Below are 12,463 nucleotides of genomic sequence, written 5' to 3'. Positions count from 1 at the left end.
TTCAGGTGGCAGCATAGAAGTAGAGTACAGCAACAGATTTGTTGCTGCACTGCACTGCACTGAACACTTATTACAACCTATTAATTCAATCCAAGCACTGTCGACGCTGAAACATTGCTTGGCTTCCAATGTATGGCACGCAGTGTAAATATATGAGATGATATAATGAGATAGCCAAAACATCAACATATTTCTTCAGCGTGGGAAAACAACTCAATCGTCTGACCTGTAATAGTTGCAGCATTGATGCAGTGGCACATTCGCGCGAATGCAATCACAGTGCTCCAACGGTAACGTTAACCTCTTCCTGAGAGGCCTTGCTAAATCATCATTATCATCATCAGTCATGTACCATTCACTGGAAGATGAAGGCCTCCAACCGAGACGTTTCTATCGTTCATGGTTTTGCAATGCAGCAGTCAACCGAGCACTTGCGGATGAATTGATTTCATAGCTCCGTCTCCACAGTGGAGGTACATTCAGAGTGTGTTGTTCACGCCTTTTGGGGAGCCGTAGTGGGTAGCGGTGAGCGGTCTGCACTACGAACCCAACGACCCCAGTTCGATTCCCCACTCATTGGCAACACCGGTGACGATTATCTCTACCGGTCCTGGGCCTCCCCTAGGTCGACCCAGCCTCAAATGAGTACCTGGAGCGGTGTGTAAAAAAACACTAGGGAGACAAAGGCGGCTGGGTATGGTGCTGGCCACACACACCCCCTCGTGTGCCGTGCTGGCCTTCATAGGTGTGCGCTAATAGCACTTGACCCAACAGTCTGTTGAGGCTATAGGAGGGATCTTTGTCATTTTTGTTCACTCCATTGGATGTCACTCCATCATTGAAATCGACCACCGGCCATCTCCTTCCTTCAGGCCATGATTTGTCTGCCCAAGCCCCGCTGCCTTTCATCAACAGCCAATATGATGTCTCTCTAACTTGCGTACGATATCTGATCCACGTTTCCTTCTTCCTGTCTCTCCAGCGTGCTGCGCGCACGTTGAACTTCTTTCACACCGTACACCGACGACGCGCTACAGGCCGGTCTTGGCCGCGGGCGTATTAAACGCAATCCACTCCTCGGTCGCTCGCCGAGTTTATTGTGCCGAGCAGATGCGTGCGAGGGGAGAAAAAAAAACAACTTGGCAGTCCCGCCGTACTCGCGCGAGGATTTACACACCATTAAGGAATTAATTATCCCTGAGTACAACTCAACTTGACTGTTGAAACCGATTGCCGTTGCTTCCGCCGTGTTTTCGGCAAGCTCACCCCATTATGTAGTTGCACCAATGCGAGCAAACCCGAGCCGCAACGATAATTCACGGCGCGTTGAAATTATACATGAAGGCATTTCATGTTGCGCCGTCGTAAAGCGGTGGTCTGGTTTATTTAAAAGCATAACCAGCGTTGAAGCGTAAATCGCCTTGAAGGTGATGCCTTTAAAGCCACGGTCTGACTGAAATATTCCCAGTTTCCTTTATGGGTAAAACGGAAATTAGTGGGCAGGATGTAGTAGTACATTTTTGCACACTACAGTTTTCCCTCTCTTTTAATGATCGTGATGAAATATGCATGAGTCACCGTCTGTGATTAAATCACGGAATGCAGTTAGGGCCTAGATATGCCGGCCAGAAGTTGAGCACCATTTGCTGCTCGGAGCCATGCCGAGTGCTATGCCCAGTAAGGAACACAACTCAATTCATTTGTCAATGACACTGTGTTGTGTAGCCTTAATATTAAAAACATATACATCATAGGTGACGTTTCGAGCCATTGGCCCTTCTTCAAAGAACATAAATGGAGTTAAGTAGAAAGTGGATGAGAGTTGGAGACTTCATTTTTACACCATGGGGGTTTGTTAAAAATAAAAAAAATTTGATGACCAGTTTTTTTTTAATTTGGCATATAACTAGTTACTGTATTGTAAAATGATATGGCTGTCAAGGATGCGTATAGAATTCAAAATATTCCGATATTGAATTGTCACATTCATTCTCCTGGTAATCGGTGTGACCGGTGTTGGATCATGACGACCTCTTACACATCCGCAGGGTGTGGGCGCAAAGGAGGCGCCTCATTGTGTGGAGGAAGCCACCCAAAGGACTTTTCAGAAGTCCTATGAAAAAAAAAATCACTTCCACGGACCGTGTTCTGGCACACAGGGGAAAATTGTGCTGCATATAACCTAATGGACTTTTTCATTTCGTGATACGATGCCTACAGCGTAACTGGAATGAATTGGAAAAAAGGAATTGCCCTGTCACATGCTGCCCATATGCAATCCTTTGGTGATGTTTTGGATGGTCTAACCCAGCGGTCAGCAACCAAAATAACAATAAAATAAAAAATTTTCGAATTTTAGTTTTTAAAAAAAACCTCAATATTTCAAGAGCCGCAATGCATGTGAATATATATGACGGTGGTCCTCAAGTAACACCACACAAAGCGGGCCTTAAAGAGCCGCAGGTTGGCGACCCCTGGTCCAACCTGTGCCCAGTTGTTGCCTGGGGTTATTTGGGGCCAAGTTGACCTCTCAGGCTGTGAAATGGACATCTGGACACAGCAGCCACCCATTTATTGTCCTTTATCCCTCGATAATTGTCTTCCAACTGGGCTGTCACTGTGATGACACGAGGCGCCGTATCCACTTGGAATCTCTCTCGGATCCCGTGAGAAAACGGCCCGTGAAGGTGATACTGCAGAACTAGTTCTGAGATCCCTTCTAGTGCCCTCTTCTCTCCGCTGGGGGGCGCTGCACTTGCCCACACACACACGCTGCTGCAGAGGAGTGGCAGTCCTGTCAACCCAGTATTGTTTCATTTGACGGAGCTTTTATATTACTAAAATGTAGTCAAAAGTGAAGGTTACTATGCTTTGGGTGTGCATTCATTGGTGACACATACAATGAACTCGCCCACCCTGAGAACCCGGTTTAATCGTGGGTTGGCTGAAACCTGGATTCAAACCAAAAACCTTGGCAGTCGTGGCCGAGTGCTCTGTGAAGACTGTTCACTCGGTCACCTCTCATTTGAATTTGCATTAAAACAACGTCGGGCAGATGATCGCGATGTCCATGATTGCTTTCTCGCGTTTTCCTTCATTGTAAATATTTGATGTGATGCCAGATCTAAACCAAGCATGGGTTGTTTTGAATTTCCAAAAGATTACTCCCGCGCACATTTTCACGGTTGTGCTGCGTATGTGTGTGTGTGTATTTCGAATCTCTTTCGCAACGTACGTAGCCAACCGTGTTTAATCGGAGGTGTGTAACTCTCAAGCATGTTAATCGGGCTGCACCGTGCGTTGCTGAGCATGCCGTCTGACGTTTCGCTACACGTGCCGGGAGCTTTTTCAGGTGCCTCGCGTGGGGAAAAAAACATTGGACATCGTGCCGAACGACACGTGGCACAACCAGAATAAAAACATTCGACGGACCTTCCAAAATATCGTCTACGCATAGAACTAAGGGTACAGGCGAATTGTGTACATCAGTTTAACACGTCGTAGGCTTTTGCGACCAATATTATTCATAATGAAGGTGTTTGGGTTAGATCGCGTAAGTATAAACGCGTCATAACACTCCACCAACCGACACAAACAGTGAGGGATTAGTCACGTAAACAAAACGCCAAATAGTTACGACTTCAGCCCACCGGTGTGTTGGAGAGTAAACACAACATTTAAAATCTGAGTCCGACGTTTCGCTGGTAATTACATCCAGCATCATCGGGCGATTTGCCGTTACTCGGATTGTAAATGTTGTGGATTCACTCTCCAACACACCGGTGGGCTGAAGTAGTAAACCATTTGGCGTTTTATTTACGTGAAAAATCCCTTACTTATTGGCCGTATCTGATCGTGGAGGGTTTCGACACATTTATACTTATACTTACGCGATCTAACCCAAAAACCTTCATTATGAATTGTGTATATCTTTTCACAAAAGTATGCTGCATTTACTAACCCACGGTGGAATGGTGTACGATAAAATTTCAATATTCTCACTTGTAAAAATATTACAGTTAGAACTTGGCTCGTTGGGTTTTACGAGCACCCTGATTTTACGCACATTTCTTTTAACACACACCTCATGTTACAAACATATGACGAGCTATTTTTTTCAGGAAAAGAGCTAAAGATTTGCAACGATAAGAACGAAACATGGCGTTGCACCGAACTTGAACAGCTGTACAATTTAGCAGACAAATCTTAGGACAACATTGAGAAGGTTAATGATGCATCCACCCTCTGTTGCTCCTGGATCCTGGAACCGCCTTTCCCCCAGCCGTCTGTGATGTCAACTTCCTGTGCGTGCTCAAGACAAGGCTCACAATCTCCCTCTTCTCCTAATCTGCCTGATTGATTGCTTCTTTCTCTCTATAAAGTAAACATTCCTAGCATGTATTTGCAACATCTTGAAGTGCAGCCACATTTAGATGCTATATTAAACCCACATTGCATTGTTTAATTCTGAGATTGGCCTTGCAATCGATTCTCGTGAAGAATAACGTAAACAAAAGGTGGTGTGTGTGTGCTCCCAAAGCAATCCACAAGCACGGGGACAAAGACTCGTCTCTGCTATGGGGCGGGGGAGCAATGTCGCGAAACGAGGTATCCTCGATTATAATCCTCATATCCGCAGGATAAAAATACTTGCCGCACGTAATAAAATGATAGTTTACACTCTGAGACATCTTCTTTACCAGTGGCAAAATATGGTAATAGGTTTTTACCCTTTCAACTGGTACAAAAAAGCCGGTACGCCTTTTGGCGTCATCTGGTCCAACACCAATGGAGACTAGGCTCTAAGAAAAGTTGTCTCGGGTGTGGACCAATCAACTTCAAGGACAGTGCATATCATTATCATCATCAGAGTTGTTTCTTTTTGTTTGCATTTTGACTGCTTGTGTTGTGGTTATTGCAAACATGATGCCTTGTATAAAGGTGTCAGTTTTTGTACCAGTTGAAAAAGTAAAAACCTATTACTACAAGATTATAGTTTCCGGTGCGTTTCCTCTTATTCGCGGTGAAACCCGCGAGTATTAAGAAGCCGCTTCATGATGCATTATGGGTAAAATCGTGGAGAAGAGGAATAATTCGCGCCGCACGTAACAGGAGCTTTCGCTGACTCGACAGCGCCGAGGATGAGGAGTTCTCTTGTACTATGACAAAACTCAAAAGCGGACCATGATCCCATTATTACGATGGCTTGGGCCGAGAGCGGTGCTGCATTGTGTCTCATGCGGTAGGTCAGATTTTCACTCCGCCGGTAAAAACATAAAAGGAAAATCGATGAACCCACGTTTGACGTACACCTTCAATATGCACACAGCCATACCGTGTTACACATGACAGTACATCTAATTGTATGTTTAAAATCGCAGTCTTATTTGGTTCGAGAAGGCATCGTGATGTATTAACTCATAAGGAGAGGAATATACCACTGCAACTGGCGCAAAAGGGGTGACATCTAATGGAAGCTACCATCTGGGTGTGTATGCGCTGATCCTGTGTCAACAATACCAGTGCCATTTTCAACCCCAGTGCCCTGCCGTTGATACCCGCGGAGGCTTCAAGTCAATCCAGGGTTTGGGAAAAAAATCCCCACGTTCCCTGGGCTCCTGTGATAATTCATCCTTTGGTTCACGCCATTGGTGACAAGGTTACCTTCATAACAAAATCGAAATTGAAAATCTATTTCTTGACAAATTGGATTTCATTTTTAATCCAGAAACAATTAATTTCCACGAAATTTGAAATGCGAAATTGACGCTACCGTGCTAATAATGGTTACCGCACTGCACTTTACATCCAGAGCTCACCGCTTCAGCAGGAACACCGCCGTTAATCGATGGGCAGGTCACGTGTGGTGGGGGTACGGCGTGGGGTCTTCCAAGGCGGCTAGCCAGCATCGAAGTAAGTCCAAAAAATACCCTCTGTGTTAGAGGCACTTGCAGCAGGAGTCTGAATGAGCAAGCAATTACAGCGCTCCACCTTTGCCTTTACATTTAGACGATTAATCAAGCAACCAGTTTGCTGGTTTGTTCAATTTAGCAAATGCTCTGGGTGCAACGTATTAACGTGTATCTCGCACGTTTTCTCCTGCGCGGTCGGGGAAAATACTGCGCAATCAGCACAACTGACCCGAAGCTAATATAAATGGTAATTGCGTAAGTCTAATCGTGGTGAGTAAGGCCCCCGTCTTGTAAGGAGCGAACGCGTTTTTTTATTGGTGTAACTTTTTCTAATAAGCACTCGTGCATGTTTATATGCGGAGGTACGTTGTAGGCAATGCATGCGTGTGGGTATGGCCCAGGATAAGTTTTGCGTAAGACAAAAAAAACCCACGATGAATTATGAATCATCTGTCACGCTGTCTTACGTGCGTACAATGGTGCCACGTGGAATGTGGAAGACGATAATTGGCATAAAAAATTCAAGACGTGGATCTCTGTTTCGATTGACAATGCATTCGTTCATTGGTTTGTAGCAACAGCGCCAACGCATGAATTGTCCTCCCATATTCAATAATAAACACACGTATAAACACTCATTAATTGGCTGGAAACATATTTATATATATAGGACTGCAGAGCTAGGGAAAATGTTGGTAGCACCAGCATGCCGGCTGGCTGCAATTATAGCTTGCATGTTATTCTTCAGCGAGTGTGAGATACAATTTGCACTAAACGACAATATGTAAAACCATACATTATTATTATCAATGAATCTACTGTAAGTCTTTAGGGGGTAAATTTGTGAATGGTAACACCTGTCGTGGCTGCAGCAGTAACGTGAACCCATTCATGCAACATATATAGATAGATGAACATTGATTCTAACACATGCTATTCAGTACATGTATCATGAGCTCAAATATAAATCTTAGTCAATAACTCAATAGATATATCCACCTATACCGTTTCCGCAATTTGAGACTAATTTCGCTTTTTTTTTCGTACGGCTGATGTAGATTCAGAGCAAACAGCGACAATTTCACATCGAGGTGGTCAAGCCAGACAACCGCATCAGGAGCGGCAGAGTGCATCGCTGTTGATGTCTCCTTCATATTCGTGGATTGGGAATTGTGTCGTTATACGTTGTACGGTCTGTTCTGGATGATCACAGTCGCACACTGGAGAGTTTTTCACTTTTTATTTCTGCATCAGGCATCCGCGTCTGCTGTGGTTTGTATAGTGGATGCGATTTAGGGTGGACCATGAGCTATTGATGTCAGGTCATTAGACACAATGTCCGTTTGAAACTCTTCCAGAATGGCCCACAGAAGGAGATAGCACATAACTTCTTTTGAGATCCCTTCAATTGACCTGCGATCCACACATCAGTCAACCCAAAATGTTGAATTCCTCGGGCTGGAATTGTTCTCAATTTAGTGGAAAACAAATGTAATGTCAATGTTTGCTGCAATCCTTGGTGATTGTGCTGAGATCAACCCAGAGCTGCTTGCCATCCCTTGAATTCCCTCGTATCGACACTTTCCTACCGGCTTTCCAATAAAGATGTTCTCCATATGATACACTTTAATTGTTTTTATTTTATTCTTAGAGCTACGATTGCCAGCAATTGTGAAGACCATCATCAGCTTGCTAGACTTGAAGGTATGGTTTAAGCATGGCTGGCTGCCTGGATTTCAAACCCAGGATCTCAGAAGTCCTCTGACCGCTGAGCGTACCATACAAGTCAGCTCCCAATTTTCATCAAATCCATAACACAAAACTTTGAGAAACACAGTACCGCACTGTATCCAATTCTGTTGATGGATTGTTTTGGTATCCCCAATGATGATGTGGAGATGTCTTTTTGGTGGTATAAACTATTGTCGTGCATATGTACGACGTCACAAAAAAAAGACTGTGGAGCGAACAACAACTGCTAATGTGTCCAATTCGGTTTGCATCTCGTCTTGCTAATGGCAAAGCAGCAGGGCACTGCAGGAGGTCTGGAAGCCACCAATTGTAGTCAAAGGAGCCGGTCATTTCCCTTTCTCCGCCTGGAGCACGGCCAGTAGTTCAATCCCCGCTGCTCATGAGAGCTGGATGCTCGTAAGATGGTTTTGGCAAGCTGCCATTACATTAACCATTCTTCATTTCCCATTTACCTCGAGCATTTCTTTTTTTTAAACCCAAGGGTTTTTCTTTTTACCTAGTCAGATTTTTTGTAGAGTGATTTTATTATCATATTTTGTACTTAATGGTTGACAGTTATTTAAAAACAAAAAAACAAAGGTAAAAGTGCAGGCCTGCAAATTGCTTTCTTGCATCACCGCTGACAGAAGCGTATCTCCTCCTCGAGGCGTGAGCTCAAGAGTAAATCATTTTCATGAGTTACACGTCATTCCTGTAACACAGCCGCAAGAGGAGCATGAGCACTGGTCTCGCTCAAGTGTCGGCACTCGCTCATCACTATTTAATATCTACACAAGTGACCTTCCATGTACATCAACTCGCAGAGTTCATATACGCAGATGAGATAGCCCTTGCAGCTCAGAGCACAACCCTCGAGAACATTGCCAGTGCTCTGACAGTTGGCCTAACTTTTTTGGAGGCATATTTCCATCCCTGGAGCCGGGCCGGATTGAGGTTCTTGTAGGCCCTAGGCACTTCTGTATCGTAGGCCTTCAGTGATAATCAACACCACGTAAGACTAGGCTCTAAGAAAAGCTGTCTCGAGTGTGGACCAATCAATTTCAAGGACAGTGCATACATTATCAAAGTTGTGTTTTTAATTTGCATTCCGACCGTAGGTATTGTGGTCAATGCAAACACGACTCCTTGTAAAAAAAGGTGTCAGTTTTGTTGCCAGATAAAAGGGTAAAAAACAATTATCACAACTTGGATTATTGTCAGCTCTTGTGATCACAGACGCATACATTCTGTCATCTATCTTACACCTCTACATAGTACAGCTTTTCATTGCCCGAGCTCTCTAGAGCCTACAGTTCCCCCTAGAGAGGGCAGTATATCCAGATGGCGACCTGCTGATCAGCAATCTGCTGTGAACCCACTTACACTGCTTGTGTGGACAGAGGCGGAGAGATCTAATACATCTTGATTTGAGGCTTTCGTGAATGCAGGAATCCATACTCTGTGGTTCTTTCGGTAAAGTCACGTGGTTAGAAATAAAATAAAACAAATCACGACGTTTCGATCGCAACACAAGCGGTCGTCATCAGGCAAAGGAGTCAGCCTCTAAAGGCAAACTGTTCATATGAACAGTTTGCCTTTAGAGGCTGATTTCATTTTATTTCTAACTACGTGACTTTACCGAAAGAACCAAAGAGTATGGATTTAATAAACTTGCAACCGTTTTCTCAACAACCGCGCAGGAAGATCGAATCGAGCCGGCGTCCTGGACCGCAAGCCCAACGTGATAACCGTTACACAGTGACGGCATCTCGTGCCAGTTTATGTTTGATGCAAATTGGACTTAACGTCATTATCAGCGGCGATCATTGAGTTAGCATGTCAACAATGCGGTTTCACCAACACGGTCATTATTCCATCAGTTTGCCCCCGCGTGTTGCACTCTGCATAGAATCGGGTGAGCCCTTTCGTGGCTCCCTAAGGTTGTTATGCACATGAGGCAGCTGGCGGTAATCAGCTTCTCATATCACCCGACTGGGTAAGATAAATGAAATGTCACTCCTGCAAAAAAGATAAATCTCATTATGGCAATTCTTGGATTTTTTTCCGAAAACGCTAACCACGTGCCAACACCTTGATCTCCCAGTTTCATGGTGCAAACTGCTAAAAAATTTAGATGTAAAAAAAAACTGCACATTTAAATGACCTAATATATTGTTTCATTACTATATAGATAGTGGCGAATTCACTAAACAATAAAATAATTACTGTCCATTGATCGCAGTGGTATTTAAGTAATGAAATGTGCTAATGGATGAACTGGATTTTCGCAAGTCAGTGTGTACGCCTAGTGGGCGGAACAGTATTAATATAACATGCTTGGATCACATTGGCTGTGAGAAAAAAAGAAAACACGTGTATTTGTTGTTTGCGAGTCACTAACACCAACATACATGGCCACATCACCGACATTCCACCAAGCTTATCCAATGTCAGAAGCTGAGCAGGTTCTGAAGTGACAATGCCAGAATGAGTGACCAAGATATAAAATAAACAGGTGTTATAGGCTTGAGCTGGGCTACGTCGACGGTAGTGCAGCAACACTCATCGTGATACTGCCACGTCCATGCTGTCCAACTCCACAAAACCCGCACTTGTCCAGCCTGGTGAGGCATGGTCAAATAACTCCCATGGCCCGCACGGCGTGGCGAGGCCCTCATCCAGCGGTGGCTTGACGAAGAGATTTGTACATTTGCGTGAACGAGTCCTGTCAGCGTCTCCCTGCTCCATTGGCAGCCCTGAACCAGTGGTGGAAAGGTTCACATTCTAGATTAGAAGCATTCGTGACTGCAAGGATTCATACTCTGAGATTTTTTTCGGTAAAGTCACGTAGGTAAAAAATTAAAAAATAAATTAAAATTAATAAAAGTAAAATACAAATTACGACGTTTCGGAGGCAACACATGCTTCCGTCTTCAGGTGGAACCGTCACAGCACGCTTGCTGTATGAAGTACAGCTGTATCAAGTACGGCAAGCGTGCTGTGACGGTTCCACCTGAAGACGGAAGCTTGTGTTGCCTCCGAAACGTCGTGATTTTTATTCTATTTCTATTTTACTTTTATTAATTTTAATTTTATTTTTTATTTTTTACCTACGTGACTTTACCGAAAAAACCTCAGAGTATAAGGTTCACATTGCTATGCCAGCAGCGAGCCCTGACCATGAAACAGCTGATAGCTCACAACGTGCTACTGATTTAATCGATGCCGGAGTGATGATGGGGCCGCGAAGATCCGCAACGACCGGGATATGTTTTTGAATTCACTGCCTTCTAAATACAAGCCGATCTCTCTCTCTCTCCATCCCCTGCGAACTGCAATGCAGCATGATAACTGCAATGACTTCGCCGCATATTTCAATGAAAATACTGAACTCATATCTTGACTTAAAGCTTTCGGGACTGCAGCAATTCATATTATTTGGGTCTTTCGGTGAAGTCACGTAGATAGGTTCAAAGAAAATAACAAAAAAATAACAAAAAAACTACGACGTTTCGATCGCAAGAAAAAAAGAATACTGAACGCATACTAGATGGGTCACCGCGGTGGCGAGATGTTGACTATCTCACCTGGTATACAGGAGATCGTACGTTTGATTCCGACCCTGACTACTGCTGCATATTTGGAGTTTGCATGTCTCTCTCTCTCTCTCCGTGTTGGCGAGGTTTTTTTTCCGGGTTCTCCGGTGTTTCCCTCCACATTTAGAAACATGGTTTTAGATTATGTGGCTGCTATACATTTCCACGTGACAAGCCACTTCGTTGAGCTATCATTTGTGGCCTGGTCGCTTCTGGAAAAGAGCTGTGCAAGTCAGTTGGCCTGACCTGCAAAAATAAAAATAAATGTTTACAGCTGTAATAGGTTAGGTTAAAACAATCGTAAAGGATGTAACGTAAATTATCACGTGACAGCCAACGGTTGTACCGAGGCTTTTGCGCGAAATAAAAATTCGTGACGTTGGAACAATTTGCAACAAGAGAAACAGAAACACATTCCTCTGGCGCTGCGGCAATGAGATGTATAAAACATCTAGGAGCACGATGATGTTACAGTCAGCCATGCACCCAGCCACTGAAATCATAGCAGTGCTGTGTTTGTGCTTCATAGCACCTACGATGATGATAATGATGTCCATGACGATGATGATGTCCTGATGTACGTGTCTGTACGCGCGCGTGTGCATTGCACTCATTCCAATAGCCTACCCATGCACAGATGAGAGAGATATATTACCTAGTTCCCGACATAACGATGCAAACACCATCGCGGTGCATACGCTACGTCCATTCCTTACCCCCCCTCCCCCTATTAACATCTGGCGCAGAACGAGGGCGCATGCGCGCGACCGGCGCCAGATCGCCCATGCAGGGAGGGGAAAATCGTCCGCAAAACACGCCCTGCTCTCTTCCTCTCTCTCTCCTCCTCCTCTTCCCTGTCCGCCACTCTCTCTCTCTCGCTCGCCTCTCTCCCTCGCTGGCGCACGCTCCCTCTCTCTCGGGGAGCCCCCAAAAATATAAAATTCGCTCCGTGGGTTGACCACACAGCTCCGGTCCGGCATCGGAGAGTCGCAAACGTTGCTCCGGGTACGCTGCTGCTGCTGCTGCTGCTGCGGTGGTGATCGTAGTGGTGGTGCGACGAGGGCAGCAAAGAACGAGCCGTGGTGGTCATACTTCTTGCCTCCTCCTCCTCGTCCTCCTCGAGTCTGGGTACTCGCAGTGCGCAACCGGACGAGCGCCGCCGGAGCGAATTGGTCGGGTAAGAGTGGGGCGAGACGCGTCCGAGGGTGATGATGATGGTGGTGG

The 12,463-nt window shown here is 44.9% G+C and overlaps 1 protein-coding gene across 4 annotated transcripts in view; it reads left to right on the top strand.

The window, feature by feature from the left end:
- Positions 1–12,035: 12,035 nt before the first annotated feature.
- Positions 12,036–12,463, top strand: part of LOC144934823 (synapsin-2-like) — a 113,669-nt gene continuing 113,241 nt past the window's right edge. For 3 of the 4 annotated variants that reach the window (XM_078861019.1, XM_078861017.1, XM_078861018.1), the window contains exon 1: positions 12,036–12,416. The gene's annotated coding sequence lies outside the window, so the exon portion shown is untranslated. The remainder of the gene's footprint in view (positions 12,417–12,463) is intronic. The other variant, XM_078861016.1, reaches the window with a different exon arrangement.

The sequence above is a fragment of the Lampetra fluviatilis genome, chromosome 11, assembly GCF_964198595.1.
Source record: "Lampetra fluviatilis chromosome 11, kcLamFluv1.1, whole genome shotgun sequence".
NCBI lineage: Eukaryota > Metazoa > Chordata > Hyperoartia > Petromyzontiformes > Petromyzontidae > Lampetra > Lampetra fluviatilis.
This window is presented reverse-complemented; position numbering and strand designations above follow the sequence as displayed.